At 39.5% G+C, this 13,997-nt stretch overlaps 1 protein-coding gene across 2 annotated transcripts in view; it reads left to right on the top strand.

Annotated features, from left to right (window-relative positions):
• The window catches only part of LOC144366847 (uncharacterized), a 68,532-nt gene that overhangs the window by 49,174 nt on the left and 5,361 nt on the right, over window positions 1-13,997 (top strand). For both annotated transcript variants that reach the window (XR_013425992.1, XR_013425991.1), the window contains exons 13-14: window positions 11,039-11,253; window positions 11,480-13,186. The gene's annotated coding sequence lies outside the window, so the exon portion shown is untranslated. The remainder of the gene's footprint in view (window positions 1-11,038; window positions 11,254-11,479; window positions 13,187-13,997) is intronic.

Here is a 13,997-nt window from a genome sequence, read left to right as displayed (position 1 = left end):
CCCCTCAATAAGTATCTTTGAATGAATGAATCCTTCTGATATATAAAGCCTTCTGTGAAGTGTCTTTACCACCTCTGGCTAAATTTTGTGTATTTTTACCTTATCAGCCAGAACTCTGGAGGGAAACTGGGGACAGGTGATTTGTGGTTTTAGACCACAAACTTCCCTTTCCTGTAGTGGCTGATGAAACACTTTTGTTACATTTATTGTTTTTTAAATAGTTCTTTTCACTGACTTGTTCATCACATATGTTATCTTTCTGACCCACAGAAAACTCTCCAAATCTTCTGAAAGATTCAGCAATTTATTATTATTATTTTTTTTATTGGTTGTTCACAATATTACAAAGCTCTTGACATATCATATTTCATACATTAGATTGAAGTGGGTTATGAACTCCCAATTTTACCTCAAATGCAGATTGCAGAATCACGTCGGTTATACATCCACAATTTTACATAATGCCCAATTAGTAATTGTTGTATTCTGCTACCTTTCCTATCCCCTACTATCCCCCCTCCCCTCCCCTCCCTTCTTCTCTCTCTACCCCATCTACTGTAATTCATTACTCTCCTTGTTTATTTTCCCATTCCCCTCACAACCTCTTACATGTAATTTTGTATAGCAATGAGGGTCTCCCTTCATTTCTATGCAATTTCCCTTTTCTCTCCCTTTCCCTCCCATCTCATGACTCTGTTAAATGTTAGTCTTTTCTTCCTGCTCTTCCTCCTTGCTCTGTTCATAGTTGCTCTCATTATATCAAAGAAGACATTTGGTATTTGTTTTTTAGGGATCGACTAGATTCACTAAGCATAATCTGCTCTAGTGCCATCCATTTCCCTGCAAATTCTATGATTTTGTCATTTTTTATTGCTGCATAGTACTCCATTGTGTATAGGTGCCACATTTTTTTATCCATTCATCTATTGAAGGGCATCTGGGTTGGTTCCACAGTCTAGCTATTGTGAATTGTGCTGCTATGAACATCGATATGGCAGCATCCCTGTAGCATGCTCTTTTAAGGTCTTCAGGGAATAGTCCGAGAAGGGCAATAGCAGGGTCAAATGGTGGTTCCATTCCCAGCTTTCCCAGGAATCTCCAAACTGCTTTCCAAATTGGCCGCACCAATTTGCAGTCCCACCAGCAATGTACAAGAGTACCCTTTTCTCCACATCCTCGCCAGCACTTGTTGTTGTTTGACTTCATAGTGGCTGCCAATCTTACTGGAGTGAGATGGTATCTTAGGGTGGTTTTGATTTGCATTTCTCTGACTGCTAGAGATGGTGAGCATTTTTTCATGTACTTGTTGATTGATTGTATGTCCTCCTCTGAGAAGTGTCTGTTCAGATCCTTGGCCCATTTGTTGATTGGGTTATTTGTTATCTTATTGTCTAATTTTTTGAGTTCTTTGTATACTCTGGATATTAGGGCTCTATCTGAAGTGTGAGGAGTAAAAATTTGTTCCCAGGATGTAGGCTCCCTATTTACCTCTCTTATTGTTTCTCTTGCTGAGAAAAAAACTTTTTAGTTTAAGTAAGTCCCATTTGTTGATTCTTGTTATTAACTCTTGTGCTATGGGTGTCCTATTAAGGAATTTGGAGCCCAACCCCACAATATGTAGATCGGAGCCAACTTTTTCTTCTATCAGACGCAGAGTCTCTGATTTGATATCAAGCTCCTTGTTCCATTTAGAGTTAACTTTTGTGCATGGCGAGAGGAAGGGATTCAGTTTCATTTTTTTGCATATGGATTTCCAGTTTTCCCAACACCATTTGTTGAAGATGCTATCCTTCCTCCATTGCATGCTTTTAGCCCCTTTATCAAATATAAGATAGTTGTAACTTTGTGGATTAGTCTCTGTGTCCTCTATTCTATACCATTTGTCCACTCGCCTGTTTTGGTACCAGTACCATGCTGTTTTTGTCACTATTGCTCTGTAATATAGTTTGAAATCTGGTATCGCTATACCGCCTGATTCACACTTCCTGCTTAAAATTGCTTTTGCTATTCTGGGTCTTTTATTTTTCCATATGAATTTCATGATTGCTTTATCTATTTCTTCAAGAAATGCCATTGGGATTTTGATTGGCATTGCATTAAACCTATAGAGAACTTTTGGTAATATCGCCATTTTGATAATGTTAGTTCTGCCTATCCATGAACAGGGTATATTTTTCCATCTTCTAAGATCTTCTTCTACTTCTCTTTTTAGGGTTCTGTAGTTTTCATTGTATAAATCTTTCACCTCTTTTTTTAGGTTGATTCCCAAGTATTTTATTTTCTTTGAGGATATTGTGAATGGAGTGTTTTTCCTCATTTCCGTTTCAGAAGTTTTGTCACTGATATACAGAAATGCCTTTGATTTATGCGTGTTGATTTTATAACCTGCCACTTTGCTGAATTCATTTATTAGTTCTAGTAGTTTCTTTGTAGACCCTTTTGCGTCTTCTAAGTATAGAATCATGTCATCTGCAAATAGTGATAATTTAAGTTCTTCTTTTCCTATTTTTATGCCTTTAATTTCTTTCGTCTGTCTAATTGCTCTGGCCAGTGTTTCGAGAACTATATTGAATAGAAGTGGTGATAGAGGGCATCCCTGTCTTGTTCCAGATTTTAGAGAGAATGCCTTCAACTTTTGTCCATTCAGAATGATGCTAGCCTGAGGCTTAGCATAGATAGCTTTTACAATGTCAAGGTATGTTCCTGTTATTCCTAGTTTTTCAAGTGTTTTGAAAATAAAGAGATGCTGTACTTTGTCGAATGCTTTCTCTGCGTCTATTGAGATGATCATATGGTTCTTATCTTTAAGTCTATTGATGTGGTGAATAACATTTATTGATTTCCGTATATTGAACCAGCCTTGCATACCAGGGATGAATCCTACTTGATCATGGTGCACAATTTTTTTGATGTGTTTTTGTATTCGTTTCTCCAGAATTTTATTGAGGATTTTTGCATCTAGGTTCATTAGAGATATTGGTCTGTAGTTTTCTTTCTTTGAGGTATCTTTGTCTGGTTTCGGAATCAGGGTGATGTTGGCCTCATAGAATGAATTTGGAAGAGCTCCCTCTTTTTCTATTTCCTGAAATAACTTGAAAAGTATTGGTATTAATTCTTCTTTAAAGGTTTTGTAAAACTCCGCTGTATACCCATCCGGTCCTGGGCTTTTCTTGGTTGGTAGTCTTTTGATGGCTTCTTCAATTTCATCCATTGATATTGGTCTGTTCAAAATGTGTGTATCCTCCTGACTCAGTCTGGGCAAATCATATGACTTAAGAAATTTATCGATGTCTTCACTATCTTCTATTTTATTGGAATATAGGTTTTCAAAATAATTTCTAATTGTCTTCTGTATTTCTGTAGCATCTGTTGTGATATTGCCTTTTTCATCCCATATGTTAGTAATTTGAGTTCTCTCTCTTCTTCTCTTTGTTAGCATGGCTAAAGGTCTGTCGATCTTATTTATTTTTTCAAAGAACCAACTTTTAGTTTTGTTAATTTTTTCAATAGTTTCTTTTGTTTCAATTTCATTAATTTCCGTTCTGATTTTAATTATTTCTTGCCTTCTGCTACATTTGCTGTTGTTTTTCTCTTCCTTTTCTAGGGCTTTGAGATGAAGTGTGAGCTCATTTATTTGTTGGTTTTTTCTTTTTTTGAGGAATGACCACCAGGCGATGAATTTTCCTCTTAAAACTGCTTTCATTGTGTCCCATAGATTCCGATATGTTGTGTCTGTATTTTCATTTATCTCTAAGAATTTTTTGATTTCCTCCTTTATGTCTTCTGTAACCCATTGATCATTCAGTAACATATTGTTCATTTTCCATGTGATGTAGGATTTTTCCTTCCTTCTTTTATCATTGATTTTCAGTTTCATTCCATTATGATCAGATAAAATGCATGGTATTATCTCCACCCCTTTATATTTACTGAGGGTTGCCCTGTGGCATAATATATGGTCTATTTTTGAGAAGGATCCATGTGCTGCTGAGAAAAAAGTATATCCATTTGATGATGGTTGATATATTCTATATATGTCAGTTAAGTCTAGGTTATTGATTGTGGTATTGAGTTCTATAGTTTCCTTATTCAACTTTTGTTTGGAGGATCTGTCCAATGGTGATAGAGGTGTGTTGAAGTCACCCATAATTATTGTGTTGTGGTCTATTTGATTCTTGAACTTAAGGAGAATTTGTTTTATGAATGTCGCAGTGCCATTATTTGGTGCATAAATATTGATAATTGTTATGTCTTGTTGGTGAATGGTTCCTTTTAACAGTATATAATGTCCTGTTTTATCCCTTTTGATTAACTTAGTCTTGAAGTCGATTTTATTCGATATGAGGATGGCCACCCCTGCTTGCTTACGAGGACCGTGTGCGTGGTATATTTTTTCCCATCCTTTCACCTTCAGCCTGTGTATGTCTTTTCCAATCAGATGTGTCTCCTGGAGGCAGCATATTGTTCGATTTGTTTTTTTAATCCATGATATCAGCCTATGTCGCTTTATTGGAGAGTTTAAGCCATTAACATTCAGAGTTACTATTGATATATGGTTTGTACTTCCATCCATGTTTGATTATTTATCCTTTTTTTTAAAAAAAATTTAGTTTGTTTCTCCATGATTATTTTTCCCCTCGCCCTCTGTCTTTATCGAGGCACTTCCCTCTGATGGTTTTGGTTATTGTTTTTCATTTCTTCCTCGTGTAGTGTTTTGCTCAAAATGGTTTGAAATGCTGGTTTTCTGGCTGCAAATTCTTTTAAATTTTGTTTATCATGAAAGATTTTTATTTCGTTGTCATACCTGAAGCTTAATTTTGCTGGATACAGAATTCTTGGTTGGCATCCATTGTCTTTCAGTGTTTGAAATACATTGTTCCATGACCTTCTTGCTTTCAGTGTCTGTGATGAAAAATCCGTTGTTAACCTTATTGGTTTACCCCTGAATGTAATCTGTCTCCTTTCTTTTGTAGCTTTTAATATTTTCTCTTTGTTCTGTATATTGGATATCTTCATAACAATGTGTCTTGGCGTTGGTCTACTGTGATTTTGTGTGTTCAGTGTCTTGTATGCATCTTCAATTTGTATATCTGTTTCCTTTTTTATTTCTGGAAAGTTTTCTGTAATTATTTCATTCAGCAGGTTACTCATTTTCTTGGTTTGAATCTCTGTACCTTCTTCTATCCTGATGACTCGTAAGTTTGGCTTTTTTATGTTATCCCATAACTCTTGGATGTTTTTCTCGTGATTTTTTACCAGCCTTTCTGAGTTGGCTAGACTCTTTTCAAGATGAAATAATTTGTCTTCATTATCTGACGTTCTGGCTTCTACTTGCTCCACTCTGTTAGTGATACTCTCAATTGAGTTTTTAATTTGGTTTATAGTTTCCTTCATTTCTAAGATTATGGTTTGATTCTTTTTTATAATCTCTATCTCCTGTTAAAGGTGCTTAACTTCTTCTTTTATCTGTTTGTGTAATACATTCTCAATGTGTTCTTTCGCTGCTTGAATTTGCTGTCTCGTATCCTCTTTAAGGTTCCATTCCATCTGTCTAAGGTGTTTCTTGAGTTCTTTATATGACCATTTTTCTGATGACTCTAGGTCCTCCTGAATATTTAGGCTTTCCTGCATTGTTTGTACTCCTTTTCTTCCTTGCTTTTTGAAGCTGCTCATGTTACTTCTTGTTCTGTTTGACTGCTGAGTTACTGTTTACTCCTATAAATTTATTTGATGCTTGGGAGGAAAGGTATTAGAAGGGAAGGGAAAAAGTCACTAAAGAGAATGAGAGTAAGCAGGTAGAATTCAAGGAAGGGGGGATAAGATAATTGAAAAGAAATGAAAAGACAAAAGAAGAAAAAAATAGGAAATAAAAAAAGAAAAAAAATTTAAATAATAAAAAAAATTAAAATTGGAAAAAAAAATTTAAAAAAAAATTGTAAAAAAAAATTTTAAAAAAAAGAAAGAAAAATGAAAATGAAAGAAAACCCCAAATCAAAATTAAAAACAACAACAACAACAACAACAACAAAAACAACAACAACAACAAAACTAATAAATGCAGTCTTAGAGTTTGATTAACTTCTCTTCCAGTAGGTGGCGCTGTGACCACCAGGCCAAGTTTCTCCTATCAATACGCAGAAACCAATCACTGTGCAGCAGCTCCTCCTCCCAGACTGGGCGAGTCTCCAATCCTGGGTGCCTAGGGCGTCCTCTTGTGTCTAGTCACTTCCCCACTTTTCCTCTAGCCAGGCCCCTCTCACGGGTGCTGCTCACCACAATACTGGGTACACGCCAGGTCTTCTGCTCCCGGGAGCCCTGTTGTCATGAATGGCTGGGCACACTCTTCCAGTTTGCCAATCCCTCAGACCCTAAGTTTGTAGAGCTTGGGGCTGAGAATCCTCAGCGAATTTTACTGCCCCTCCAGTAGCCACACCCCCGGTAGCTGGTGCAAGAGACCTCAGCTGTCAGCACTGGTGGGAGCGGTAGTCCTGAGCCGCAGGTCCCGCGCCACCTCTAATTCCCTCGGTATGGGTACCATGCTCACGGGAGAGCTAGGAGGGGCCCTTACAGGAGAGCTGAGATTGGCCCTTAAGGTTTCCCCGATGTGTGGAGAGGGAAGGCTAGGGAATTACACACCTGTAGCCGCAGGTTTCAATGAAGTTATCTCCTCCGCCACAGTCTGATGACGTCAGTTGTCTGCCATGGTGGTATCTCTTGCAAATGGCGACAGTTTGTTTCCCTTTGCCGGGTGACCAATGCAACGGGTGGGTCCTTACTGTCTCTCCCAAGCCCCGTTTCAAACCTGTGGCCACTACCTATGAAGGCTCGGTTGGCATTTACCTCTGTAGGATCAGAAGGGCTGACCGGTTGTTTCAGCCGGATGGATTAGTGCTGAGTCACAGCTGTTTGTCTGCGGGAAGCAGGCAAACGGGAGCTTGAATTCAGCCGATCCAGGTTCAGTGTGTGCTCTGAGAGGCCCAGACTGCTCGTTCCAGATCCACGTCAGCTCAGCATTGCCTAGTGATCCTGAGCAAACAGAATTAGGCTGTTTACGACTCCCTATGCCTGCACAGCTGAAGAGGTCAGAGACTTGATCTCTCCGCGCCCACCACCATGTTGGAATCAATAATAGATTCAGCAATTTTTTTAAAAAATTATTTTGACCAAAAGAAAATATGAAAACCTTTTCCCATGACAAAGGCATAAATTATATCATGATTTCAGCAGGACATGATGAATATTTTGGCATGGTTTCTGCTTTTTAACATCAAATGTGGTATAATGGATAGCTTTATCTGGAACTTTGTCATCTGATTTCTTTCCAATAAGTTCTGCTGGATTCTGAGTTTCATGTTCTATATTCTACAATCATAGTCAAGAGAAAAGTGAAGACTTGATACAAAAGAGGGTAGAAAGGATATTGAAATGGATTAATGACAATAACCAGTAAGATATCATGAGTTAGTAAAAAAGAACACTTATCTCACAAATGGTCAACCTTCCAGAAACAACTCATTTTTCTTTTTTAATTTTCACACTAAGGATGGAACACAGGGGTACTTTACCACTGAGCACATCTCCAGCCCCTTTCATTTTTTATTAGGGTGACACTAAGTTGCATGGGGACTTGCTAAGTTTATGAGGTTGGCCTTGAACTTTGAATCATTTTTAACATGGCAATTGATAACTATTTTGTTTTTATTGGGAATAATGAAGCATTTTTTATTCTTAGTAAGTTTTAAATATCAACTAGTTCAGTTCATTGAAATGTTTACCAGACAATGACATAAGGTACCTGGTCAATATCTCAGTATGGAATTGTGTCCAGAGCTCTATCCAGAACTCCTGCTCTGGCCAGGGCATCTAAGTCAGCTAGACATCTAACGGGGAGATCCCATAGATCTGACCCAAAGGAATTGTAATGTATTTCTAACTTTGATAGAAATGTCCCCAGACCATGGCAGTAGCCATATCATGTGGTGGCAGGAGGCAGGGGGAGATATTTTATGTTTCTGACAAGGTACCCAAGACTAGTGACTCTTGGGCCCAGCTTGATTTGGTGTTGAGGTCAGTTCCAGCATGGCCACTGATTGTTCATCAGAAGGACACACAACCCTGTGACACCACTGTGGTTGTGGGAATCCCCTGAGGAGAGGGAAAGTAGAAGGGCCTAGGCTGACCACTGTGTCTGTGGTGGGCTAATGCTCTAAACTGTGAATAGCAATTGTGCTTAATTTCCCTGGAATCACAGAATAAGACTCACAACGAATACTGAAAACTGTGAGCTGTGTGTGAACTATGGTCAAGGGGTGTTCTACAATGTGATCACAGAAATGTTTTAGAAGATTTTAGGGAGTCAGTGTTAAATTGCCTATTGTAATAAAGGTTTTTTCTTGACACTCATAGTGAGTTTTATGCATTCCTAATCACATATCCTCTGACACTGCTTCCATGCATAGGGTAGGTGGACATTAATTGGAAATAGTTTTCTTATTCTAATTTTAATATGCACAATTTCTTCACTTACATCTTGGTCTGTCACATCTACTCACAGAAGAAGAAACTCTGTTAGTAACATGCGAGTCACCATCAGAATGTTCCTTGCTGGAAATTTTGGCTGCGATGTTTACTCAACTCCCCTGGGAATTTATAAAACTACAGATTCTGCTTTACCAGGGCTGGATGGGTGCCAAGTACACATGCAGCTAGTGAAGCTCTTGTTGACTATCAAGGCTATTGGTGATAAATTCATTTATGGCAACTGTAATACTTCATAGATCTTTGTGTTTGGTGAGTCATAGAAAGTATCTGAGTAGATTATGACTTACAGAAATGTTCACAACAATCTGACTTAACAGATCTTGGATGTTATATTTTATTATTTATAAAATAATTAAACAATAACATGGGCAGAGCTAAAATATGAGATCTTAGACATTCTGTAATAAAACTGTATCACTTGAAGTATTGAATTCATCAACATTGGGTAACGAAATGGAAGTAATGGTATCAAAGCAAATGGTTGTCAGTTTAAAATTGTATTTTCTGGAGTAAGTGGTAATGTGGTATTGTATTAATTAGTGTATTAAATAGGTTGATGGTGGTTTCAGTCAGCTCTATCACTGCTGTGACCAATGGATTTGACCAGAACAATTATAGAGGAGGAAAAGTTTATTTGAGGTTTCAGAGGTCTTAATCCATAGAAGGCTGGCTCCATTTGTTGGGGTTTGAGATGAGGCTGGACATCATGGCAGAGGGAAACAGCTCACATCTTGGTGATCAAGAAGCAGGGAGAGTAAGACTCCACTCTCTAGAAACAAATATATAACCTAAAGCTACTCCCCAATTCCCACATCCTCTAGCCACCCGTTACCACTTCAGTTACTACTCAGTTAATCCCTATTGGGATTAAATCACTGATTGGGTTAAGATACTTACAACCCAATCATTTGTCCTCTGAACCTTCTTGCATTGTCTTACTTTGGGGGGACACCTCACATCCAAACCATAACAGTAATTGTTTTAGGAAACATTTAGGTTCTGTCAAACTGAGGCTGTTGGCTTTGCGTCATATTTCTGAGGAAAGCTAGGCATGTTTAGTGACTTGGTGCCATCACTATCAGGATAGCCATACTGATACACCTGTAGCCTCAGTGCAGTATTGAATACACAATGTGTCTGGTCACTTTTCCTAATCTTCAGGCTACATGTGCACATTTGAGAATGGGTTTTAGCCATTTTCTCATCCTTTGGCTTATTCCCTTCATATGTTCTCTGAGATATTTTATATGTGAGGCTTTAAGAATAAAAGAATACTCTATAAAGAAAACCTTGTTATTTGTGTAGTATAATATTTAATAGGTTCATTCAGAAATCAGAAATCTATTTAAAGTTATTTGCATCTGAGCTAAATGAAACATATTTGTAAGTATCCTGGACAAGACAAAGGTTTTCTCTCTTTATAAACATCTGTTTTTCTCTTTGAGCTAAATTCACAAATTTTCAGCTCATTTTATCAGTTGTGTATTTTGATGACATTTTATTTAATTACCCACTTTTAACTCTTAGATATTTTTGCATCAACACTGTATTCTTTTCTTTCAAAACAGAAGATCTAGGCTCACAAGCCCACATACCAATGGTTGGCTTGAACATGTTCTTCAGTTTGGCATATCCCTCAGTATCTCCTTTTGTTATCTGTTCAGTCAGCTTCGTTACTCCTTCTGCCTTCATGGCTTTCATAGTTGCCACATACTGTTTATGAATCAGGAACCTCAGTTCTACAGCATTGCATTCTCTGAATATCACAAGTCCCACTTTTCACTTAGCTGTGCCTGACATAGCCAGTAATATTTACAAGCAAATGCTAGTTTTTTAAAAGTCAGTGTGTCACTGGAGGTTTAGCTCAGTTGGTAGAGTGCTTGCCTTGCATGCCCAAGGCCATGGGTTCAGTCCCCAGTACCACACACACACACACAAAGTCAATGTAAACTTTTCCAAAAGAGCATTAGGTAGGTATATAGCATACATAAAAATTAAGTAAAGAACACTGTTTTTAAAATATATTATTATTTATAGGGAATTCCAGCAGATATATAATGGTGAAATGAGAAGTCTTCCACCCATTTTTATTCTTTGTTTCCTGATTATTTTTATGAATAAGAATAAGATACTTCCTTGTTCCAATGCAGATAGTTCCCACTTCTGTGAATGGATGTTGAGTGTCACCTGCTACTTGGATGTCTGCATGTTGTGCTTGACGCTAATATCGTACTTGGTAGTTGGCAGAAAGTTAATACTGAAGTTAAGCTCTTGTGTTCTAGCAGCTGTGCTGCAGATCCTTGGTGTGCCACCTTCTGCAATCCGTGCTGCTCTGTTCATGTTCCTTATTGACTTCCTGGTTATCAGCGCCATGGTCTCCTGGTCTTTGAGTATGGAAGATAGTCATGTAGCAGGTTCCAGGGAGGACAGATCATTGATAATGTACTCTAATCCATGTGCCCCACCAATGAACTGCTGTTTCTTCTTTGGTTTTAAGGAAGACAGGGTTTCTTCAAACACTGCTGTGCACCTGGGAAAGCAGGCATCTGCTTTACTTTGACGAAGTGGTAGTGATTCATTTCAAGAAGACACGAGAAGAAAGAACTGAACTTCTGGTATGATGCAGGCTCCTTGCATTGCAAATGGGTTAGAAGAGAGAAGAGTTGCTTTATGAGATTTTATAACATTTTTCCTGAAAAGTTCTACACAGAGGTGAGTCTCCAACATGCTTAGAAACCATTTAAGATATCTTTTTTACTGAACTGAATCAGAGCCCACCCATATTGCCCCCGCACTTCTGGCCTACACACTGCCACCTGACACACAGACTTCCTCAGACACGGGGGTGGACATGCTGGTGCTCTCTCTCATCTCAGGTCAAGCCCTTAACACTGACCTCTCTCTTCTTTATTCCTATCTATCCTTCCTGACCATCCAGAAGCTCCAATTCAAAAGGGCATGAGTAGTCCATGGTATTGGATGAGTGTTCCCGGCCTAGGGGTAAACACGAAGGAACACCTGCTCCCAGGCTTACCAGGACAGTCTTGGCATTCTTTTGGCTTTGTTTTTCTAACCGGATGCAAATCAAGCAAGTGTCTCCCACCTGCTTGTTTAAAAGCAGCCTTGACAACTTGGAAGTTGATTCTGAGAACTGTGGGGGATGGACATCAGCAAAGCCCAGAAACTGAACGCCACCCCAACTTGCCAGTTTGCTCTATGGGCATTCTGGAACATATGTCCATATGAGGCTTCTTATCACTTGTGTGGATGTGGAATGGCACCAGGAGTCAGTACGAATAAGGTGGGTGCTTACCTCCTTTCCCTTGACCTGGGTCCTCTTCATGGTGGGATGTTTTCTTACAAGAAAATGATACTTCATTTGAGGATGCATGGAGAAATAGATGATTGCATGGTCAACTTCTGCAGAGAGAGGTGGAGAGGATTGGTAGCTGACACTCAAGGATTCTACCACGAGACACCCCCAACCCCTGAGAGTCTCTGCCAGGGCAGGCCTGCGCCACAGACTTGAGAACCCTCTGATCCAGCTACAGTTCCACCAAAGACTTCCTCAGTGATTCTTCCCTGAAGGAAGATTATGCACAGGATCTAAACCACAGACTCCCCCAGATGTGGGGTGGACATGCTGGTGCTCTCCCTCATCTCAGGTCAAGCCCTTCACATTGACCTCTCTCTTTTTTCTGTCTGTCCTTTCTGACCATCCAGAAGCTTCAATTCTAAATGGCCTTTGATATGTGTTAGTTTCCTGCCCTGGGCCAACCAGGAGACACCCCTGCTGCCAGGCTTACCAGGACATTCTTGTACTTTTTTCTGCTCTGCTCCTCTGAGCTGAAATGAACCAAACAGCTGTCTCCCACCTGCTTATTGTAGAAGGTCCTTGAGGATCTGCAAATAATGACTCCAGTGAAACTGGACTTCTTGATCCATTTGGTGGCCATGAACCTAGGTTTTATTGCAGAGGACTCCAAAGTTGATTTGAAGAACTGTGGGATATGGCAACATCAGCAAAGCCCAGAAACCGTAACCCACCCCAGCCTGTTCTATGGGGCTCCTAGAACATATATCCAGGAGCGGAGGGGTTTTACCTTCTCGTGTGGATGTGCAGTGGCACCAGGAGGAAAGAGTGAATAAGGAGGGTGTTTATCTTCCTTCCCTTTACCTTGTCTCACTTGCTGGTGGGTTGTTTCTCTGAAGGAATATTTGACTTGAGTATTCATGGAATAAAAGACATTTCCTTTGTCAGGGATCTTCAGCTCTGAAGAGAGAGGGCCAGTGGGTGGTAAGTGACTCTCAAGGGGTACACCACAGGACACTTGCAACACCTGAGAGTCTCTGCCAGGGTCAGGCCTGAGCCATAGACCTGAGAGCCCTCTGATCCAGCTACAGTTCTACCAAAGACTTTCTCAATGATTCTTTCCTGAGGAAAGACTGTGCATAGGAACTAAACCAAACTACCACCTTTCAATGAAAAAGCACCTTGGACTCCAGAATGTCTCAGTTCAGGTTGGACCTGCTAAAGAGACACTGCTGGAGTTTGCATCAGGATTTGCCCCAGTGGCTCATGTGCTGAAGCTCTTCTCCCAGTGAAGCAATGTTCACACATGGGTTTTCGGGGAAGCATTTGATGGTGAGTGCTTTGACCTTCTTAGGGGATTAATCCATTCATAAATGAATACAGTCCTGGGAGGTGGTATAAATTGGAAGTCTTTTGTGCATGGATGAAGGATGACTTAAGGAACTATATATTTTTTTAGATGAGCTCCACTTCCTCTTCCTCCTCATCATTATCCTTCTGATTTGTAATCTTATTCTGGTTATTTTATATCTTCATGTGCTTTTTATATTCCTCCTCCTCCTCCTCTTTCTCCTCCCCTTCACATCTTGCTTCCCCTTATCCTTCTTCTTTTTCTCTCTATGACCTATTGACCTGCTCTGAGTAGCTTGCCTCTCCCACACACTTCTGCCTATGTATGGCCTCTGTTAAGGACCCCAAAATGGAATGAGTTCACAAAGAATGGAAAGTAGTGAACCCAGAAGCCAAAAGAAATGTTTCTTCTTTTAAGTATTTTTTTCAAATATTTGTCACAGTCATGAACTAACCAGGCACCCCACTGTGACCATGCTTCCTTTTTTGGTGGTAACCACCTCCAACTGGACCAGGCTTTCTAAAGCAGAGGCCATATCTCCAGAGTTTCCCTAATGCAAACAAGCATTCCAACAACCAGGAGAACCAGGAGAGGTCTGGCATCACTGCAACCCTCCTGCCATAATTCATATGTCATAACACAAAGTGGGTTTCATGCATCCAGCTTGTCCTTTCTTTGGACATCTGTTACCCACAATCCTCACTGGCCCAGAGCTTGCTCTCAATCAATGATGGATTGGATGTGTCTACTTTTGATTCCACTTTCTTAGCCTATTCTTTTTTTTTTTTTTTT

The sequence above is a fragment of the Ictidomys tridecemlineatus genome, chromosome 9, assembly GCF_052094955.1.
Source record: "Ictidomys tridecemlineatus isolate mIctTri1 chromosome 9, mIctTri1.hap1, whole genome shotgun sequence".
NCBI lineage: Eukaryota > Metazoa > Chordata > Mammalia > Rodentia > Sciuridae > Ictidomys > Ictidomys tridecemlineatus.
The sequence above is the reverse complement of the archived record's forward strand: the minus strand, read 5'-3'. Positions and strand labels throughout refer to the sequence as shown.